Below are 22,073 nucleotides of genomic sequence, written 5' to 3'. Positions count from 1 at the left end.
AAACTAGTTAATTTACATTTGACTTAAAGGGAAACTTAAAGAATATTAGAAGAGCTGATAGCTTTTCTGTTTAGATATATCACTTTTTCTTACAATTACAGATGTTGCAAAAGCTGTGAAATTAGACAGGCACCTTCTGGTTCTGCTGTAATTTACATGTAACATGTTAAGAATTAGCATACCTGAAGGCATGTTAAGTCCTGGATTTGAACAGTATTGCCCTCCATCACATGGTACTGGAGTAGCAGATCCAGTTGGACAGTAATAACCTGCTGGGCAAAGCCCACCCATCAAATAATATTGTTCCAGACACCACTTGCACCTAGTAAGGTCATTAAAATAATGAACAAGATGAACTGTTTATGAAATTTTATACCTATCTAAAACTGTTAAGATAAAAAAGTTAGATGACTAAAGCTGACTTACAGACTAATGACTATCTGTCTGGCCCCTCTGTTTTTCTAGCCAGTAATAAATGTTCTTAAAGACAGATTCTTGTACAACAGGAGAGTCAATGATTATGGAGGGCAGGCAGGAAAGTGGAGTTGAGTCCAAGATCAAATCTTTCATGATCTTATTGAATGGCAGAGCCAGCTCGAAGGGTCATATGTCCTACTCATGCTCTGATTTTTTAATGCTCTTATGTTCTTAAAGTAACAGAGACAGGGAAAAGCAGGATTCAGCAGTCAGAAACAAAGAGTTCAAACTAACATGACCAATCCAAAGGCTGATTCTCCTGCATTACTTCTGTTATACTAAGGAGCAGAATTAAATTGAGCATTTTTAAAAAAAGGAAACATATGATAGATACTGCTACCTTTAGTTGTTTTTCTCTTTTCTTGATCTGAAAAGATTGCCAGGTAATACCAGAGGAAAATGTTGGTTAACAGATAAATCAAATCAATAACAGACTTTCAAAACTTATCATTGAATTCTGCCTAGATAGAAATTAGATACTCTGATTGTAAATAGTCTTTGATTTATGGAAGTGGGAGATAAGAAAGAAAAGCGTTTAAAACAACCATGCATCAGCTTTTTACACAATATGGAGCTTGTATGTGATAAGGTTGAGTCTCAGTAGAGCTGAACCTAACTTTCCATGAATTCTCTGTCTGATTACAAGAAAACATTCAGATTGTGTCCATAGGTCAGTCTATGTTCAGATAAATTCAGCTGAGTTCAGATCCTGTTAGAGGTTTGTGTATAATTACTCCAGATATAAAACAGCATTTATCTGCACCTTAAAATTGGAGAACCTAGATCCAACAAGCCACTGTATTCTCACTGTATACATAAAACAAAATAAATCAGATGGTATTTTAAACACAGAGTCTAAAAGTTGGATTTCAGTACTTACTCTGAGGTGAAGTTCAAGGAAGCATTAAAAGTTAAATGATTCACTGTTGGTTTGCCAGTTGTGGATCCCCCAGAGCAGTAATAGCCCACAGCACAAAGCCCAGAAGGTTCTATGAGACCAGATGCACTACAGTGCTGTCCTGCAGGACAGACCAGACAATCCCTCTGACTTCTGCAACCTGAAGAGAGAGAAATTAAGATCAAGGGTTAGTGCTGAGGTGTTTTTTTTATTCATTTATGGGATGTGAGCAGCGCTGGCTAGGCCAGCATTTATTTCCCATCTTAATTTCCCTTGAGAAGGTGGTGTCTTCTTGAATCGCTGCAGTCCCTGTGGTGTGGGTACACTCACCGTGATGTTAGGGAGGGAGTTCCAGGATTTTAACCCAGTGACAGTGAAGGAATGGCGACATCGTTCCAAGTTAGGATGGTGAGCGGCTTGGAGGGGAACTTCCAGGTGGTGGTATTCATGGCGCTGTGGGTTAACTCAGTGCTCTCGGTACAAAATTAAAACTCCAAAAGCACATACAAAAACATTTTGTCTCATTTGGCCAGTTGACTCATCAAAATTTCTTCATTAATTCAAAGCAAGTTCATAAAAAAAATTATTTAAAAGTAAATGCACTTTTTCTATATTGCCAGATCCTCCAATCCTACTATGAAAACATACACTGCACACAGAAGGCTCACAAATGTGAGAAACACTTTGCTATCTCTGTGTTTACAATGCCGATAATTACAATACCTGGCTGGCCATTGTATGTTCCTGGAGGACAGGGATATTGAGTGGCTTCCTCTGTTCCAGGGGGACAATAATAACCCGGCAGACAGAGCTCAGGAATCACCGAAGCAAGCAGACAGTAATATCCTGCAACAGCAGTTAAATAACAAGGTAAACGTTAAGAAGTGTGAACATTGTTAAAAAGAGGCTGCTGTCATTTTGAGTTGTAGCCTGCATTTTTAGCTTATAATTATCCTTCAATTCATAATCAATGCAGGTCGACATGCATTTGATGGGCTGAATGGCCATCTTCCCTGCGATACCATTCTATGATTTCATGAATATTGTAACACCTACTTAAAGAATTTACCTTGTCTAAATTGTGCAATTGGTGATAAAATCTAAAACGATTGCATGCATAACTAGACAGTTGGACCAGCTCCCTACCAAATCTGTTCTTGTATCTAATCCTGCTCACCAAAATCAATGATTTAAAGCACTGCTACTCAAGCAATAAATGTTTAACTCCAAATCATGATGATGGCAGATTGAGAAGCTGCATTTAAAAGGATTTGAAACAAAACGATGAATGGCCTGATTAGGCATTATACCAATAGAAAGCTCCTTTAATACCATAAAACTGAAAGTTGCAATAAATATTAATGGATTATTTTTGTTACAATAATCAGTATAACATGAAGGCACAGTCTCATCAAAAATGGAAATAACATTAAACATCAATGTTCCGTCCACAAAGGGCTCTAGAAACTAATGTAAATACTTGAATTAGACTTGTGCGACAGAGAGATGTAGAAATTGCTGTAGGTGTCATTACTTTCAAAGCTATAGCAGGATCAGTTGTAGGGAAAGAAAAAGTGGGACAACAAAGGAAGATACAGCCTCTCCATAAGGAAAATGTTTTCATGAACATTACCATTTATTTCAGAAATTCTACATTGGTTAACATCCATGAACTGTTATCAATCAGGCATATTTTACCTGCAGGGCAGGTTCTACAGTGCTCCAGTCCCTCTTCTTCAGCATAGGTTCCTGATGGACATGATTGTGGTAGAACTGATCCTGAGGGACACTGTTGCCCAACACTGCACTTGCCACCGGAACCCAAGAAGTCCTGGGTAGGACCAGGATTAGGAATGTTCACTCCTGCAAATATGATAGTACCGAAATCCTTCTCAATGTTTTCAGAATGATCCTGCATCCAGATTTGCTTATTTTGTGTTTTTTTTCATATTACTGCTTTTCCACCTCAAAATTTTGAATTTTCTTTCAACAAACCTTCACAACATTCCTAATTTTACATTGTTTTACTCCCTACTGAAATATGATCCCATGGTATTTCAGACCTCTAATATCTTGGCCAAGTGGAGGACATTAATCATGTGTCAGCATTGGCAGGTTGAGTAATCATAAGCAGAGAGGAAGATTGGGCGCATCACAAGTCTAACAATGACCATGAAATCATTGCCGATTGTTGTAAAAACCCACCTGGTTCACTAACGTTCTTACCTGGTCTGGCCTACATGTGACTCCAGGCCCACATCAATGCAGTTGACTCTTAAATGCCCTCTGAACAAGGGCAATTAGGGATGGGCAATAAATGCTGGCCTAGCCAGCAACACCCACATCCCATGAACAAGTAAAAAAAAATGGAGATATAACAGGTTCTTTTCCCTTCCTAGTCAGAGAAAAATCAATATGATTTCTGAAAGATTACTAAGAACATTTGTCCCTTGTGACCGCCATACGTAATTGATAAATTTAAATTATTGATGGTAATGCACTATTTTTATCTCTCTGGAATGAGGAGCATTGTACAGTATGGCGGTTTTGCAGATATAGCAACCTAAATTTACTAACATTTTATTGTGATGCCAAATATTGTTTGTGACCTCTCGCAAACAGTGTCCTGAAGGGAAAAAAAATTTAAAACGATACTGAAATTATTCAAAAGGCACTAAAACAGGATTTATAAAAGCCATCAGTATAATCTCGGGTAAATAAAAACAGAAAATGTCGGGAATACTCAGCAAGCCCTGGCAGCACCTGTGGGGAGTGAGACAGAATTAACCTTTCAGGGCAATGGCCTTTCATCAGACCTGAAACGTAGGCCGGGTTTTCCTGTCCCTCCCGCGATGATGGCGGGGACAGGAAATTTGGAGAGTGGCCAACAGTCCATTGGCTTTGGGCGGGGATTTTCTCTCTCCACAGATGTTGCCAGGTCAGTTAAGCATTTCTAACACTTTTCGTTTCTATTTCAGATTTTCAGCATCCACATTACTTGCTCTGGTGTTAGTATATTTAAGAAATTCAATTTGTTCAACAGGGAAAATTTTTAATGAGAGAAGTGGATTTATTCAAAGAATTGAAATGTATTGCTTCAATTACTTTTCCACTGTTGAGGACAAGATTTACATGTTGAACAAGAATTCACATTGCAAATATGGAATAGTATGTCAGTATTATTATTTTCTGCATTGAAAGGTTGTAAAGTTTCTAATAAAGTCCAACAATTATTCAATTATTTAAAAAATTTCCATCACAAATTTCAGACACATTTATTCTTGAGGTTTTCTCCTTTCAGTTCTGTTTGTCAGGCTCTGGACTGATTGAAATGCCAGGTTGTCTTACCTGAGATACAATAATGTCCAGGATCACACACGCCCTGTGGTGAAGGAAGGCCATCTTGAGCGCAGTAAAATCCTCCTTTACATGGCAGGCATTCATTCTTTTCCTTTAGACCCAGACGTCCTCCATATGTGCCTGAGGTAAAAAGTACATGCCTCTAGGTTGCTTATATACTTCCTGAATTTTAATTCAAAACAAAGCAATACAGAGTTGAAGGAGTCAAAATTCCTGTCATTGGTGGCTTTCAAAAATTGATTTGGATAAATACTTGAAGGAGGAAAAAAAATCCAGGTAACAGAGACAGAGCAGAGGAGTGGGACTAAATGGATAGCTCCTGCAAAGAGACAGCACAAACTGAGCCAACCAAACTTCTTCTGCAAGATTCGGTCTTAGAACATAAGAAATAGGAGCAGGAGTAGGGCAAATGGCCTATTTATACTGCTCTACCATTCAATAAGGTCATGGGTGAACTTCAATATCAACTCTTACCCTCACTTTCCTCATATCCCTTGATTCTATGGTTTAATGATTTACCTTTAACGCTGTTTCTTAATACTATGTTCAAAACAGGTTGGGTGAAAATCTGCCAATCCACACAATTACCCTTTATTGGCTTCACTAGAATTAAGCCAATACAGCCTGTACAAGCAAACTTTGAAAAGAATGATTTAAGCTCGGCATCATCAACAGCAGCTAAAATTGTTGGGGGAATTTAAAAGCATCATTCAGTAAGATGGCAGACAGCAGGAAAACCCACACCCAAATGTATGAAGGTTTTTTTTGAATGAGTTTAATTTCCATTCTTTCACTTTAAGATTATATTTCATAATTATTGTTCGCTATCAGGTTCATCAACGTCCTTCAGGGAAGGAAATCTGCCATCATTACCTGGTCTGGCCTACATGTGACTCCAGACCCACAGCAGTGTGGTTAACTCTTAAATGCCCTCAGAAATGGCCTAGCAAGCCACTCAGTTGTATCAAACCAATATGAAGTCTATAAAGAATGAAACCAGATAGACCACCCGGCATCAACTTAGGCACCTGAAAAGTCCTCCTTACTAACATCTGGAGGCTTGTTTCAAAATTGGGAGAGCTGTCTCACAGGCTAGTAAAGCAACTGTCTGACAAAGTCAGACTCGTCGAATCATACCTTACAGACAATACTGTCATCTGGGCAGACACACCAGAGGCGCAACACAGTGCTATATAGTCAGGAGGGAGTTGCCCTGGAGTCCTTAACACTGACTCTGGAGCCAATGAAGTGTCATGGCATCAGGTCAAACATGGGCATGGGAACCTCCTGCTGATTACCACCTGCATCACCTGCCCTCAGCTGAGTGGTAAATGGTGGTGGACAATTGAACAATTAACAGGAGGAGGTGGATCCACAAATATCCCCATCCTCAATGATGGGAGAACCCAGCACATCAGTGCAAAAGACAAGACTGAAGCATTTGCAAACATCTTCGGCCAGAAGTGCCGAGCAATTGTTCCATCTTGGCCTCACACCATCCTGTCTTGGAACTATATCATTGTTCCTTCCCTGTGGTTGGATTAAAATCCTGGAACTCCCTTCCTAACAGCACTGAGGGGTGTTCCTACAACAATTGGACTGCAGCAGTTCAAGAAGGCAGCTCACCACCACCAATTAGGGATGGCCTAGCCAGCGATGCCCACATCCCATGAACGAATAACAAAATATATGAAATGCGCTGCAGCAACTCGCCAAGGCAATTTGACATCACATTCTAAACCTGCAACATCTACCACCCAGAAGGGCAAGGGCAGCAAACGCATGGGGACACCACGACCTGCCGATTCCTCTCCGAGTCACACACCATCCTGACTTGGAACTATATCATCGTTCCTTCACTGTCACTTGGTCAAAATCCTGGAACCCTCTCCCTAACAGCACTGTGGCTGTACCTACACCACATGGACTGCAGCGGTTCAAGAAGGCAGCTCACCACCACCTTCTTGAGAGCAACTAGGGATGGGCAATAAATGCCCACATCCCATGAACAAATCAATTAAAAAAAGTGAACAAGTTAAATTCCACACTTTATTTGAAGTCCTACTGATCACAAAGACTTTAAATCAATGTCATGAAGCAATTTTCTTATATCTACTCACCTTCAGGGCAAGCTGGGATTGCTGCTCCCGTACTTTCTGGACAATAGAATCCTAATGGACATGGGTTAATCCCGGTGCCAGCGATGCAGTAAAATCCAGCGGGACACACAGCACACTCAGCCCCACCACTATGAGTAAGGAATGTTGTAACTGGGCAAGGGACAGGGGTATGGGCTCCTGCTTGACAATAAAATCCCTCAGGGCAAACATCGCCACTTTCTCCATCTGAAAAACAAATTAGAAAGTTGTTAACAATACAAATAAGAACTTCATATCTGTGCTTTTATAGTTTTCCACATGCTTTGATTGGTTTATAACTGTCACCATCAGGGGAGGTGCTAGGGATAATTCAGCAAGAGTGACCAAAAAAAACAAAGACTTGCATTTATATAGCACGTTTCGGAAGCTCAGGATGTCCCAAAGTGATCTGCAACCATTTAAGTACTTTCAAAGTATAGTTACTGTTGCAATGTAGGAAACATCACAGTTAATACACACATACAGCAAGATCCCAAACACAAAACTGTGATAATGACCTGAAATATTTTAAAGTGATGTTGGTTACACACAAATATTGGCCAGGAAACTGGGAGAATTCCCCTGGTCTTTTTTGAAATAATGCAATCATATTTTTTTGTGTGAGAGGACAGACGGTTTAACATCTCATTCAAATGATAGCACCTCTGACAATGCAACACGCCCTCAATTTTGTACTGTGTTGTCAACTTGGATAATCGTGTTCAAGTCTCAAGTGGGACTTGAACCCAAAAACCTTCTGATCCTGAGGCAGGAAAGCTATTGACTGAGCCACAACTCCTAAGTAGATATCCAGGGGGGAGAAAAATGCTGCTCTTGCAACCCATTCTGCTCACTTGACAAAAGATATTCATGAATTGGGCAGCCTACGAAAGAAGAAAACAGAAAGAGGTACATTATCCCTGTTATAGACTTGATTTTTCAGGCAACTTTTCTTGGTGGAAACATTGAACTTTATTTACAAGACAGTAGCAGCAGCTACATGTGTACATCTAACTCTATGATTAAAGAATTCTCCCTTGGAGGTTTCCCATGCTGCTAACTCATAGGTTTACACATATCATGTAATCTTACAACATAGGATTATTCTTAAAGCTACAGTTCTACATTTATCAAAACTATAATTACTACATTCCACCCCCTTTAACTTTTCTGTACATATTATATTTAAAAAGATGTTTATCTCATGACAATCCAATATTTACACAGGTCATGAAATTACAAGTTCAGTCTTTCAGGTGGTTTCCTGATCCATGTGGAATGTTGTAGCTCCACAACTTCAGATTCTTTGACAGGAACCACATTCTCTGGAACTGCATTAACATCGGGTACCCCATTAGGCACAGGAAGTTGAGCGTCGTCCACTCCGACAGAGACATTGAACTTGACTATCCTTGGTTGAGCAACTTCAACAGGAACCACTGGTTCAACAATGGTCACAGGTGGAACATCATTTTGTTGGGGTAGCTCCCTTCTTAAATGATCCACATGCTTATAGGTGATCCGGCCCTCCACTTCCACATGGTATGACAATGGTCCGGTCACAGAGCTTAATTTACCAAGTAACCACTTTGGTTTTCCACTGAAAGTCCTTACATGTACTGCTCCTCCAACTGAAAGTACTGCTTCTCCACTGAAAGTCCTTACATGTACTGCTTCTCCACTGAAAGTACTGCTTCTCCACTGAAAGTCCTTACATGTACTGCTTCTCCAACTGAAAGTACTGCTTCTCCACTGAAAGTCCTTACATGTACTGCTTCTCCAACTGAAAGTACTGCTTCTCCACTGAAAGTACTGCTTCTCCACTGAAAGTCCTTACATGTACTGCTTCTCCACTGAAAGTCCTTACATGTACTGCTTCTCCAACTGAAAGTACTGCTTCTCCACTGAAAGTCCTTACATGTACTGCTTCTCCACTGAAAGTCCTTACATGTACTGCTTCTCCACTGAAAGTCCTTACATGTACTGCTTCTCCACTGAAAGTCCTTACATGTACTGCTTCTCCAACTGAAAGTACTGCTTCTCCACTGAAAGTCCTTACATGTACTGCTTCTCCAACTGAAAGTACTGCTTCTCCACTGAAAGTCCTCACATGTACTGCTTCTCCACTGAAAGTACTGCTTCTCCACTGAAAGTCCTTACATGTACTGCTTCTCCAACTGAAAGTACTGCTTCTCCACTGAAAGTCCTTACATGTACTGCTTCTCCACTGAAAGTCCTTACATGTACTGCTTCTCCACTGAAAGTCCTTACATGTACTGCTTCTCCACTGAAAGTCCTTACATGTACTGCTTCTCCACTGAAAGTCCTTACATGTACTGCTTCTCCACTGAAAGTCCTTACATGTACTGCTTCTCCAACTGAAAGTACTGCTTCTCCACTGAAAGTCCTTACATGTACTGCTTCTCCAACTGAAAGTACTGCTTCTCCACTGAAAGTCCTTACATGTGCTGCTTCTCCAACAGTGAATTGTTGCTCACAACTAAGCAAATCATGAGTCACTTTTTGGTTCCCTTGACTTTTCTCCATCTTCCCCTCCAAATTGGGAAGTATTAGGCTTAGTCTTGTTCGAAGACAGCGCCTCAACAGTAATTCTGCAGGTGTTGCACCTGTCGTCATGTGGGGGTCTGTTCTGTAGTGAAACAGGAAATGAGCAAGTTTAGTTTCCAACAATTCACCTGTTGACTTTTTCATTCCCGCCTTAAAAGTTTGTTCTGCTCTTTCCGCCAGTCTGTTAGATGATGGATGGTATCTGAGATGATTACTTCTGGCAATCAATGGATAGAAAAGCTCTGGTGTAGTTTTTCTATAGTTGCACCTAACGTTAGCAACTTAACCTCAAATGACTAACCACTTGGGATGAGCATCTATAATCAGTAGAGACATGGTTCCAATGTAATCTGTGTGCAATCTCATCCAGGGTCTACCAGGTCACTCCCATGGGTGTAATGGGGCTGCCACCGGCAACTTTTGTAGCTGTTGGCACTGCATGCAGTGTTTAACCACCTTCTCAAAATCGCTGTCCATTCCCGGCCACCAAAGGTAACTTCATGCTATCGTCTTCATTCTGGAGATTCCCAGATGGGCACTGTGTAACTCTACTAAGAGTGGCTCCCTTCCTTGTGAAGGAACTACTACTTGTGCATACAATGATAGAATATCATCCTGACTGCTCATTTTATGTCTTCGGTTGAAGAATGGCTTCAATTCATCAGATATAAAAACAAAAAAACTGCGGATGCTGGAAATCCAAAACAAAAACAGAATTACCTGGAAAAACTCAGCAGGTCTGGCAGCATCGGCGGAGAAGAAAAGAGTTGACGTTTCGAGTCCTCATGACCCTTCGACAGAACTTGAGTTCGAGTCCAAGAAAGAGTTGAAATATAAGCTGGTTTAAGGTGTGTGGGGGGGCGGAGAGAGAGAGAGAGAGAGAGAGAAGTGGAGGGGGTTGGTGTGGTTGTAGGGACAAACAAGCAGTGATAGAAGCAGATTATCAAAAGATGTCACCAACAACAGAACAAAAGAATACATAGGTGTTAAAGTTGGTGATATTATCTAAACGAATGTGCTAATTAAGAATGGATGGTAGGGCACTCAAGGTATAGCTCTAGTGGGGGTGGGGAGAGCATAAAAGAGTTAAAAATATTTTAAAATAATGGAAATAGGTGGGAAAAGAAAAATCTATATAATTTATTGGAAAGAAAAAACAAAAGGAAGGGGGAAACAGAAAGGAGGTGGGGATGGAGGAAGGAGCTCAAGACCTAAAGTTGTTGAATTCAATATTCAGTCCGGAAGGCTGTAAAGTGCCTAGTTGGAAGATGAGGTGTTGTTCCTCCAGTTTGTGTTGGGCTTCACTGGAACAATACAGCAAGCCAAGGACAGACATGTGGGCAAGAGAGCAGGGTGGAGTGTTAAAATGGCAAGCGACAGGGAGGTTTAGGTCATTCTTCCGGACAGACCGCAGGTGTTCTGCAAAGCGGTCGCCCAGTTTACGTTTGGTCTCTCCAATGTAGAGGAGACCACATTGGGAGCAACGAATGCAGTAGACAAAGTTGGGGGAAATGCAAGTGAAATGCTGCTTCACTTGAAAGGAGTGTTTGGGCCCTTGGACGGTGAGGAGAGAGGAAGTGAAGGGGCAGGTGTTGCATCTTTTGCGTGGGCATGGGGTGGTGCCATAGGAGGGGGTTGAGGAGTAGGGGGTGATGGAGGAGTGGACCAGGGTGTCCCGGAGGGAGCGATCAATTCATCAGAGGCTGGTTCCTGAGACCAACCATGTAACACTTGGTCTCTCACTCGGGACAGGACTGGATCACGATTCATCCAGTTTCTTAGCTGCCTGGTGAGGGATCCAGGAAATTCATCACTAATATGAGCTCTTGGGAAATTGGGACATAGTCATTGTTCTCTTGCAAAAGAAGGCAACTTAACACATCGGCACTGGCTATATGAATCCCTGGTCTATGCACAAAAGTGTATTCATATGCTGCCAAAATTAGGGCCCATCTTTGAATTTGCGCAGAAGCTATGGGAGGGATAGCCTTTCCTCACAAAACAAACCCAAAAGTGATTTGTTGTCTGATGCTATCGTGAAGTGTCGCCCATGCACATATTGGTGGAATATCTTTACACCAGAAATAATCAACAGACCTTCTTTTTCATCTGAGAATATCCTTTGTCAGCTGTGGTAAGTGTCCTGGATACATAGCCTATTGGCCTCTCTGTGCCATCGTCCATGTTGTGAGATAGTACTGCTCCCACTCCATAGGGAGACACATCGCAGGTTAGAACTAATTCCTTTGTTGGGTTGTAGCGCACTAACAAATTTGAAGATTGCAAGAGTTGTTTTACTTTCCTCAGGCTTCTCCTTGGGGTGACTTCCAAAACTAACGCTGGTTTTTCTTTAGCAGTGAGTGTAGAGGGGCTAGAACCGTTGATAAATTTGGTAGGAATCGGCCATAATAATTTACCATCCCTAAAAATGATTTAAATTCAGAGACATTCTTAGGTGCAAGGTGCCTCTCTGCTTGCTTTACCCTTCTCTTCAACTGGGTGTAACCCTTGGGCATCTACCCGCTGGCCCAAATAAATGACATCATTTGCCTGAAAAGTGCATTTTTCCTTCTGTAGGCGCGCTCCTGTTTCTAAAAATCGTTTCAGGGCTTCCTCTAGATTAGCCAAGTGTTCTGTCTCCGTGAATCCAGTTATTAGTACATCATCCAGGTAGACCACAACTTGTAACAAGCTCTCCATTGTCCACTGAAAAATGGCACAGGCCGAAGAAACACCAAAAGGCAGGCGTGTATATTGACATAACCCTTTGTGGACGTTTATAGTCACAAATTCTCGGGAGGCATCATCCAGTTCCAGTTGCTGATATGTGTGACTCATGTCAAGCTTTGCATACGTTGTCCCTCCTGCTAGTTTGGCATACAGGTCTTCAGTCTTGGAAATAGGGTACCTGTCCAGTTTGGCTACTTGCTGACTGTTAGTTTATAGTCCCCATAGATCACGATGGTCTGATCCAGTTTTAGGACAGGGACTATGGGTGCTGCCCACTCAGAGCTGAACCGCTTTTATGACACCCAGCCTCTCTAGCCGGTTCAACTCAGCGTCAACCTTCCCTCTCAGGGCGTATCCTAGTTCCAAGGAGCAGAGTCGGAGGGTGGAGTTCCAGAGAGGTTAGTATAAAAACCTGACCTCGGGGATTCATGGCCTAGTTCCAGGGAGCAGAGTTGGAGGGCGGAGTTCCAGAGCGGTGAGTATAAAAACCTGACCTCAGGGATTCGCAGACCTCGGGTGTTTTAAAAAAAAAATTAAAAGTGGTATCACAGTAAAGCTATGATCTGATTGGCTGGTAGAGAAGCTCCACTGAATTTGAAACTAAAACATTGTTAAACTAATTAAACCAAATAAATTAATCACTTAATTAATAATTAGAGGGCATCCAGACCAGAATCAGAGGATTACTGTTTTTAGAATTTAGCATTTATAGTAGAAATCTAGCCCTAGGGAACGTATAGTTAATAAGGAGTCAAGAAGCAGTTATTAGATTTGAATTAATTTATTAAATAGTTCTAGAAATGGCAATTGCTGGGGTGAAGTGCTTCACCTGTGGGATGTGGGAAATCTGTGATGCTACAAGTGTCCTGGACAGCTACATCTGCAGGAAGTGTACCCGACTGCAGCTCCTCACAGACCACATGGATCGTTGCAGCAGCAGTTGGATGCACTTAGGAGCATTCAGGTGGCGGAAAGCGTCATTGACAGGAGTTTTACAGACATGGTCACACCCAAGGTACAGACAGTTAGATGGGTGACCGCTAGAAGGGGCAGGCAGTCAGTGCAGAAATCCCCTGTGGCTGTCCCCCTCTCTAACAGGTATACCGTTCTGGATACTGTAGGGGGGGATGGCCTATCAGGGGAAAACAATAGCAGTAGCAGAGCAGTGGCACCACGGCTGTCTCTGTTGTTCAGCAGGGGTGTTCAAAGCACAGAAGAGCAATTGTCATAGGGAACTCTATAGTCAGGGGCTCAGATAGGCGCTTCTGTGGTCGTGAAAGAGACACCAGGATAATATGTTGCCTCCCTGGTGCCAGGGTCCAGGATGTCTCTGATCGGGTATGGAACATTCTGAAGTGGGAGGGAGAACAGTCAGAGGTCGTGGTACACATTGGTACTAATGACATAGGCAGGAAGAGTGACAGGTCCTGCAGCGGGAGTTCAGGGAGTTAGGCGGAAAGTTAAAAAACAGGACCTCTAGGGTTGTAATCTCATGTGCCAGGTGCCAGTGAGGCTAGAAATAGTAAGATAGTGCAGCTGAACACATGGCTGAACAGATGGTGTAGGAGGGAGAGTTTCCGATATCTGGATCAGTGGGATCTCTTCCGGGGCAGGTGGGACCTGTACAAGAAGGACGGGTTGCATCTAAACTGGAGGGGCACCAATATCCTGGCTGCGAGGTTTGTTAGTGTAACTCAGGAGGGTTTAAGCTAGTATGGCAGGGGGATGGGAACCAGAAGAATAGCTCAGCAGGTGAAATAAATGACTGGGAACCAGTGAATATGGCCAGTAGGACTAAGAGGAAGAGCAGGCAGGGAGAAATTACTGAACACAGTGGGACTGGGGGTCTGAAATGCATTTGTTTCAATGTGAGGAGTATAACAGGCAAGGCAGATGAGCTTAGAGCTTGGATTAGTACTTGGGACTATGATGTTATTGCTATTACAGAGACTTGGTTGAAGGATGGACAGGATTGGCAGATAAACGTTCCAGGATTTAGATGTTTCAGGCAGGATAGAGAGGGATGTAGAAGAGGTGGGGGAGTTGCACTGCTGGTTAAGGGGAATATCACAGCTGTACGACAGGAGGACACCTCGGTGGGCTCATGCAGCGAGGCAATATGGGTAGAGCTCCGGAATAGGAAGGGTGCAGTCACAATGTTGGGGGTTTACTATAGGCCTCCCAACTGCCGATGGGAGATTGAGGAACAGTTATGTAGGCAGATTTTGGAAAGATGTAAAAGCAATAGGGGTGTTGTGGTGGGTGATTTTAACTTTCCCTATATTGACTAGGAATCACTTAGTGCTAGGGTTTAGATGGTGCAGAATTTGTAAGGTGCATTCAGGAGGGCTTCCTGAGACAATATGTAGATGGTCCAACTAGGGAAGGGGCAATACTGGACCTGGTATTAGGGAATGAACCCGGCCAGGTGGTCAAAGTTTCGGTAGGGGAGCATTTCGGGAAAAGTGACCATAATTCATTAAGTTTCAAGGTACTGGTGGATAAGGATAACAGGAATCCTCGGGTTAAGGTGCTTAATTGGGGGAAGGCTAATTATAACAATATTAGGCAGGAACTGAGGAATCTAGACTGGAGGCGGATGTTTGAGGGCAAATCAACAACTGACATGTGGGGGGCTTTCAAACGTCAGTTGATAAGAATTCAGGATGGTATGTTCCTGCTAGGATGAAGGATAAATATGGCAAGTTTCAGGAACCTTGGATAACGAAGGACATTGTGAGATTAGTCAAAAAGAAAAGGGAAGCATTCGTAAGGGCTAGAAGGCTGGGAACAGATGAAGCCCCTGGAGAATACAAGGAAAGTAGGAAGAAACTTAAGTAAGAAGTCAGGAGGGCTAAAAGGGGTCATGAAAAGTCACTGGCAACCAGGATTAAGGAAAATCCCAAGGCCTTTTATACATATGTAAAAGACAAGAGGGTAGCCAGGGAAAGGGTAGGCCCACTCAGGGACAGAGGTGTGTGGAGCCAGAAGAAATGGGAGAGATACTGAATGAATACTTCTTATCAGTATTCACTAAAGAGAAGGACTTAGCGGTCGATTTGTCTAGGGAAGAGTGTGTAGATAGCCTGGATCATGTTGAGATCAAAAAAGAGGAGGTGTTAGACTTCTTGAAGAATATTAAGGTGGATAATTCCCCAGGGCCAGATGGGATCTACCCCAGAGTACTGAGTGATGCAAGGGAGGAGATTGCTGGGGCCTTGACAGAAATCTTTGTATCCTCACTGGCTACGGGTGAGGTCCCAGAGGACTGGAGAATGGCCAATGTTGTTCCATTGTTTAAGAAGGGTAGCAGGGATAATCCAGGAAATTACAGGCCAGTGAGTCTTACGTCAGTGGTAGGGAAATTATTGGAGAAGATTCTTCGTGACAGGATTTACTACCATTTGGAAGCAAATGGGCGTTTTAGTGAGAGGCAGCATGGTTTTGAGAAGGGGAGGTCGTGTCTCACTGACTTGATCGAGTTTTTTGAGGAAGTGACAAAGATGACTGACGATGGAAGGGCAGTGGATGTTAAGTACATGGATTTCAGTAAGGCCTTTGACAAGGTCCCTCATGGCAGACTGGTACAGAAGGTAAAGTCACACAGGATCAGAGGTGAGCTGGCAAGATGGATACAGAATTGGCTTGGTCATAGAAGACAGAGGGTAGCAGTGGAAGGGTGCTTTTCTGAATGGAGAGCTGTGACTAGTGGAGTTCCGCAGGGATCAGTGCTGGGACCTTTGCTGTTTGTAGTATATGTAAATGATTTGGAGGAAAATGTAACTGGGCTAAATAGTAAGTTTGCAGACGACACCAAGGTTGGAGGAGTTGCAGATAGTGAAGAGGATTGTCAAGGATACAATGGGATATAGATCTATTAGAGACTTGGGCGGAGAAATGGCAGATGGAGTTTAATCCAGACAAATGCGAGGTAATGCATTTTGGAAGGTCTAATATAGGCAGGAGTTACACAGTAAATGGCAGAAGCCTTAAGTTCATCGACGGGCAGAGGGATCTGGGTGTACAGGTCCACAGGTCACTGAAAGTGGCAACGCAGGTGGATAAGGTAGTCAGGAAGGCATATGGCATGCTTGCCTTCATTGGCAGGGGTACTGAGTATAAAAGCTGGGAAGTCATGCTGCAGCTGTATAGAACTTTGGTTAGGCCACACTTGGAATATTGTGTGCAATTCTGGTCGCCACATTACCAGAAGGATATGGAGGTGTTGGAGAGGGTGCAGAGGAGGTTTACCAGGATGCTGCCTGGTCTGGAGGTTATTAGCTATGAGGAGAGGTTGGAGAAACTCGGATTGTTCTCACTAGAGCGACGGAGATTGAGGGGCGACTTGATAGAAGTTTACAAAATTATGAGTGACATGGACAGAGTAGATAGTCAGAAGCTTTTTCCCAGGGTGGAAGAGTCAATTACTAGGGGACATAGATTTAAGGTGAGAGGAGAAAACTATAGAGGAGATGTGCGGGGCAAGTTTTTTACGCAGAGGGTGGTGAGTGTCTGGAATTTGCTGCCAAAGGAGGTGGTGGAAGCAGGTACGATAGTAGGGTTTAAGAGGCAGCTTGATAAATACATGAATAGGATGGGAATAGAGGGATGCGGGCCCCAGAAGTGCAAAACGTTTTAGTTGACAGGCAATATGATCGGTGCAGGCTTGGAGGGCCGAAGGGCCTGTTCCTGTGCTGTACTTTTCTTTTCTTTCTTTGTATGGCACCAGTCTTGCTTTCAAGAAGCAAAGTGTTGCTCCTGGGTCCACGTAAATCTTGGCCTATAGGCCTTTAGTTTCTCCCAGTTCATTGTTGAAGACGGTGTCATATATTTTTAGCAGCTCTGGCAGTCCTCCTGCTCGCAACTGCAAGATTTTGGACCAGTTTAATTTAATCTCTTTCAATCAATCACGGCCAAGAAGGCTTGGTCCTTCACTTTCTACCACCATCAATGGTGTCTATAATAAACAGGTACTTTGGTGCTACCTTTTACTTGGATTTCTTCGCATGTGTACCTTCTCAATTGGCAGAAGTTTGTTCCAAACTTAATTGTTGAGCACCTTTATTTAAATATCTGTAAGTGTGTTCTCCTTTAAAGTGGTAGAAGCACCAGTGTCTACTTCAATTTTTAAGGGTTTACTATTCACTTGCAATGTGACAGTAATTGGCTCTGTCTTCCCAATTTTCTGTTGAATAAAGAATAAATGTCAGAATTGGTTGTTTCTGGCTCTTCCACACTTTATATTTCATTGGACTTTGTTTGTTGTCTGGAAGCCTGTTTTAATCTTGCTTTACAATGTTTCAATACATGCCCACTTTTGTGACAAAAATAACACTCCACCTTTTAAAATTGCCAATAGTTAGCAGTATGATTGTTTTCACATAGATAAAAATTAGTTTTTGAATTTGCTGCTAAGCTGTTTCCTCCAAATTTTCGGTTAGTGGGGGCTGTTTCCCACTTTACGGCTGAGTCCCAGCTTTTCACACCACTTTCGGCTGGCCGCTCCCACCCAACTAGGAAAATGGTGAACAAAAACTAAAATACCTGTAAAAACTCAGCAGGTCTGACAGCATCTGCAGAGAGGGATACAGTTGACGTTTTGAGTCCATATGACCCTTCAGCAGGAAACGGTGCCATTTTGTGCACCTTGAATTGCTTGTGAATCTCTTACAGCGCTTTCCATCGCAAGTGCGATTCCTAACGCTTTCTTAAAATCAAAATCTACTTCAGCCAGCAATCTTTGCTGAATAGCTTCCTCTTGCAAGCCACAAACCAAACGATCCCTGAGCATTTCATTCAGGGTTTCACCGAAACCACGATATTCCGTTAGTTGTTTTAATTTCACCACATAGGTAGCAATGGTCTTCCCCGTGCCTCTACTCTGTGAAAATGTCACTTAATGAGGTCTACTAATTCACTGAACGTCTTCGAATCAGGGGCACTGAGGGCCTTCAAGCTTTGAATTAAACTGTAGGATTTGCTCCCACAAATACTCAGGAGAATCCCTCTCCTCATTTGCTCCCCTGTGATTTCATTGGCTTGAAAGAACGCAAGGCTTTCGATACATTGAGACCAGTCGCTGGGCGAAAGACAACACTAGATCGGATTTATCCTCGTCACCAGTTTGTTACAGAGTTGATTTTTCAGGCAACTTTTCTTGGTGGAAGTATTGAACTTTATTTACAAGACAGCAGCAGCAGCTACATGTGTGCATCTAACTCCATAACTAAAGAAGACCTCTTCCCTAGAGGTTCCCCGTGCTACTAACTCATAGGCTTACATAAGATTGTTATTAAAGTTACAATTCTACGTTTATCAAAACTATAATTAGTACAATCTCATTGGGGGCTATTTATCTGGGAGAATAGAATTGGCATGGTTCTATCATGCTACTATGAGATCTAATAATCTAAAAGATTATGATGTAACCGTTTTACCCCAAATTCTGATTACCCAGTCAGTTGTCCTGAGGCATGTACTTCATGTGGCCAACTAGGATTGTTCTGCCAGTGTTGCCTCCGCCTTGATATCACCTGACAGAGCATTATCCCCACGCCTCAATGGAGATGGTGTGTGACTGCTCCATCCTGTGAGCACATGTCTGTTTCTTGTTGGCACCTCCTTCCACAAGATGCACACTACTCAGAATCACAGAATTGTTACAGTGCAGGAGGAGGCCATTCAACCCACTGTGTCTGCACCGGCTCTCCGAATGAGCAGTTCACTTAGTGCCATTCTCCTGCTTTCTCCCGGTAACACTGCACATTCTTCCTTTTCAGATAACAGTCGAATTCCCCTAATCTAACAACACTGTGTGCACAAATATAATTAAAGCATTCAGACTGATGCTGATTTTTAAAACATTCTTTCATGGGATATGAGCATCGCTGGCAAGGCCAGAATTTATTGCCCACCCCTAACTGACTTTGAGAAGGGGATGGTGAGCTGCCCCCTTGAATCATTGTAGTCCATCCAGTGTAGGCACACCCGCAGTGCTAGGGAATTCCAGGATTTTCACAGTGAAGGAATGTTGATTTGGTTCCAAGTCAGGATGGTGTGTGACTCAAGAGGGGAACTTGCGGGTGGTGGTATTCCCATGCACCTGCTGTCTTGGTCTTTCTAGATGATAGATGTTGCGGGTTTGGGAGTTGATGTTGAAGGAGCCTTGGCAAGTTGCTTTAGCGCATTTTGTATATGGTACACATTCCTGCCACTGTGTGCTCATGGGGGAAGGAGTGAATGTTTAACTGTTCTCCTTGGAGAGGTCATCATCAAATAGATTTAGGTCCAAAGGGCAGTTTGTTAAGGCACACAATACCGTTTTTGGAATTACTTGGCTTGGAGCACAAGCTTAGGCTCAATATTTAAATGAAAGGTTTCAGAGATAAACACTGCAATCTGACTGACTAGGATAAATTGCTCTTTTCTGAATAACATAGATGTTAATAGAAAACCCCAACCTTTGGGTTCAAGCACTAACACATCCAGAGCACTCAGATCCATTAATGTAAACTTTGTCTCATTTATCTAGGATGGAACATTGGAAAGTTCCTTGGGTTTTTGAATTGAAAGAAATATTATAACATTAAAACTTTTATACCTACCACGTGGGTTGGGCTGGGAGGCATGACTGATGCAGTAATAACCTTCAAAACACAAGCCGCTGGGTTGGGTCAGGCCAACCTTGGCACAGTAATGTCCTGGATCACATGGCAAGCAACCAACCAATGAACCCGTTCCTAAGAAAAGGACAAGAAAATTCCCATGTTAGGGATAAATCAGTGTGACAATGTAAGATGATGAATCCAATAGAGGGAATTTTCCTGGGTGTCCCAGTTGTTTGCCTGGAAAATCAGGAGGATTGCAGCCCATTCTTCTGATTAATGGGGAGGAAAATCAGGTGCATTCCTTTACAGGCATGTGCCCCAATCTGCCTGATTTACCTCTCTTCACTGGCACCAAATGGACATCTGGAAAAATCTCTATGTTTATAATTCAACAGTTGCTATCAGGTCTCAGAATCAGCTTGGTTTGGAACTTAACTAAAACTACAAGTAACTTGAAATTGGAGAAAACCACTGGTGATTAATTATGTAGTATAAGGGGTTAATGTCAAATATGTAAATATATCTTCTACATCATTAGTGACATAAGATCACATGATAACAGAGCATGGAGAGAGAGAGAGAGAGAGTTCTATGTAGAGCCTTGTGCACACACTACCTTGTAAATAGTGAGCATGTTCAATAAGAGATTGAGTTTGCTAACAGCATTGCCTCCAGCCTTATCTGTACGTCCAGATCCACGACCAACACATACAAGACCAAAAACAACAATACGAGAAATTATAGTTTAGTTATTTCTATGATATCACTATGGTAAACAGGAGGCGGAAGGGAAACTAAACATGTTTTTTTTCAATATTGTGCACAGAGGAAACTCTTTGAGATTTCACTTATCGGAATGTCGAACATGATTTCGACTTAAGGTATATAAGTTATTTATACCTGTTGAAGGATTGTATGTTCCAACTGGACAGGGCACTGGCCTCATCGCTCCACTCACACAGTAATAACCAGCAGGGCAAAGGTCACCTTCAATCCCATTATCTGGATTGGGTGTTTGAGCACCTGTGAAGATCAAACAATGCAATGTAATCTTGTAATTAATTAATGACTTTTGGTATCACCAAATAACCCTAAAGTGAATAATTAAACATGCAATATGTTCCAGTGCTTTCCCACCAAGTGATCTCAATAATGCACCAATAAAAAATAACGGTACAGTGTGGGTTCAGGTTCTAGACACTACATTTGTTAATACTTCCAATTGTTCTCACCAGATTGAAGAGATCAGCCTGCAACTGTCTCACTTCCGCTAAAGAAGCTACATTGTGCCTAATAGTCAAGCGGAAGTCTCTCAGTTGATGTCAGGTTGTTGATGAGCATCCTAGAACCTGCTGCCATCAAACGGTCTCTCAGATTCTGGATTAATAATGACTGGTCATATTAAAGGCAAGCTGCAGTTGGGTTGATATTCTCAGTTAGATAAACCAGAACCTATTCATTTATATTTTACAATGCATCATTGATATTTATTTGATGCATGTTGCAGCTCTCAGCATGGTGCTGCAGCCACAAATACATTCCAAAATAGCTTTAAATGTTTTAAGTAGCTTTTCTACAGGCTACTGTAGCATCCATCGAACGAATTACACATCATTAAATGCCGGTGACTATCTTGACGTACTGGAGACTATTATTTAAGCATCAGCATAATTTTCTTCCTACTTTATGCCCAATATTTTACATTACCTATTTGAAAGGTGGGATGTTAAAAAGGAGAGACGGTTTCTGCATTTATAATTTATGATAAAATCCTAAGTGACGAAAGATGTATGTACAGATAGAGAGAGAAAGAGAGTTATACACATATACAAACTTTCATGTTAAATAGCAAACAGTGATATGCTCCCCTTGGTGCCAATTACTAATTTACATTTGCTGAATACACAAAACAGATTTAAAGCAACAAAATGGATTAAAAGCAAATCAAACTCTGAGTGTTTAAGATAAAAACAAAAAACTGTGGATGCTGGAAATCCAAAACAAAAACAAAAATACCTGGAAAAACTCAGCAGGTGTGGCAGCAGCGGCGGAGAAGAAAAGAGTTAACGTTTCGAGTCCTCATGATCTTTCGACGGAACTAGGTGAATCCAAGGAAAGGGGTGAAATATAAGCTGGTTTAAGGTCGGGGGGGGGCGGGGGGGGGGGGAGGCGGGGGAGAGGGGAGAGAAGTGGAGGGGGGGTGTGGTTGTAGGGACAAACAAGCAGTGATAGGAGCAGATCATCAAAAGATGTCACAGACAAAAGAACAAAAGAACACAGAGGTGTTGAAGTTGG

This window comes from Carcharodon carcharias, chromosome 25 (genome assembly GCF_017639515.1).
Source record: "Carcharodon carcharias isolate sCarCar2 chromosome 25, sCarCar2.pri, whole genome shotgun sequence".
Taxonomy (NCBI): domain Eukaryota; kingdom Metazoa; phylum Chordata; class Chondrichthyes; order Lamniformes; family Lamnidae; genus Carcharodon; species Carcharodon carcharias.
Note: the sequence above shows the minus strand (reverse complement) of the source record.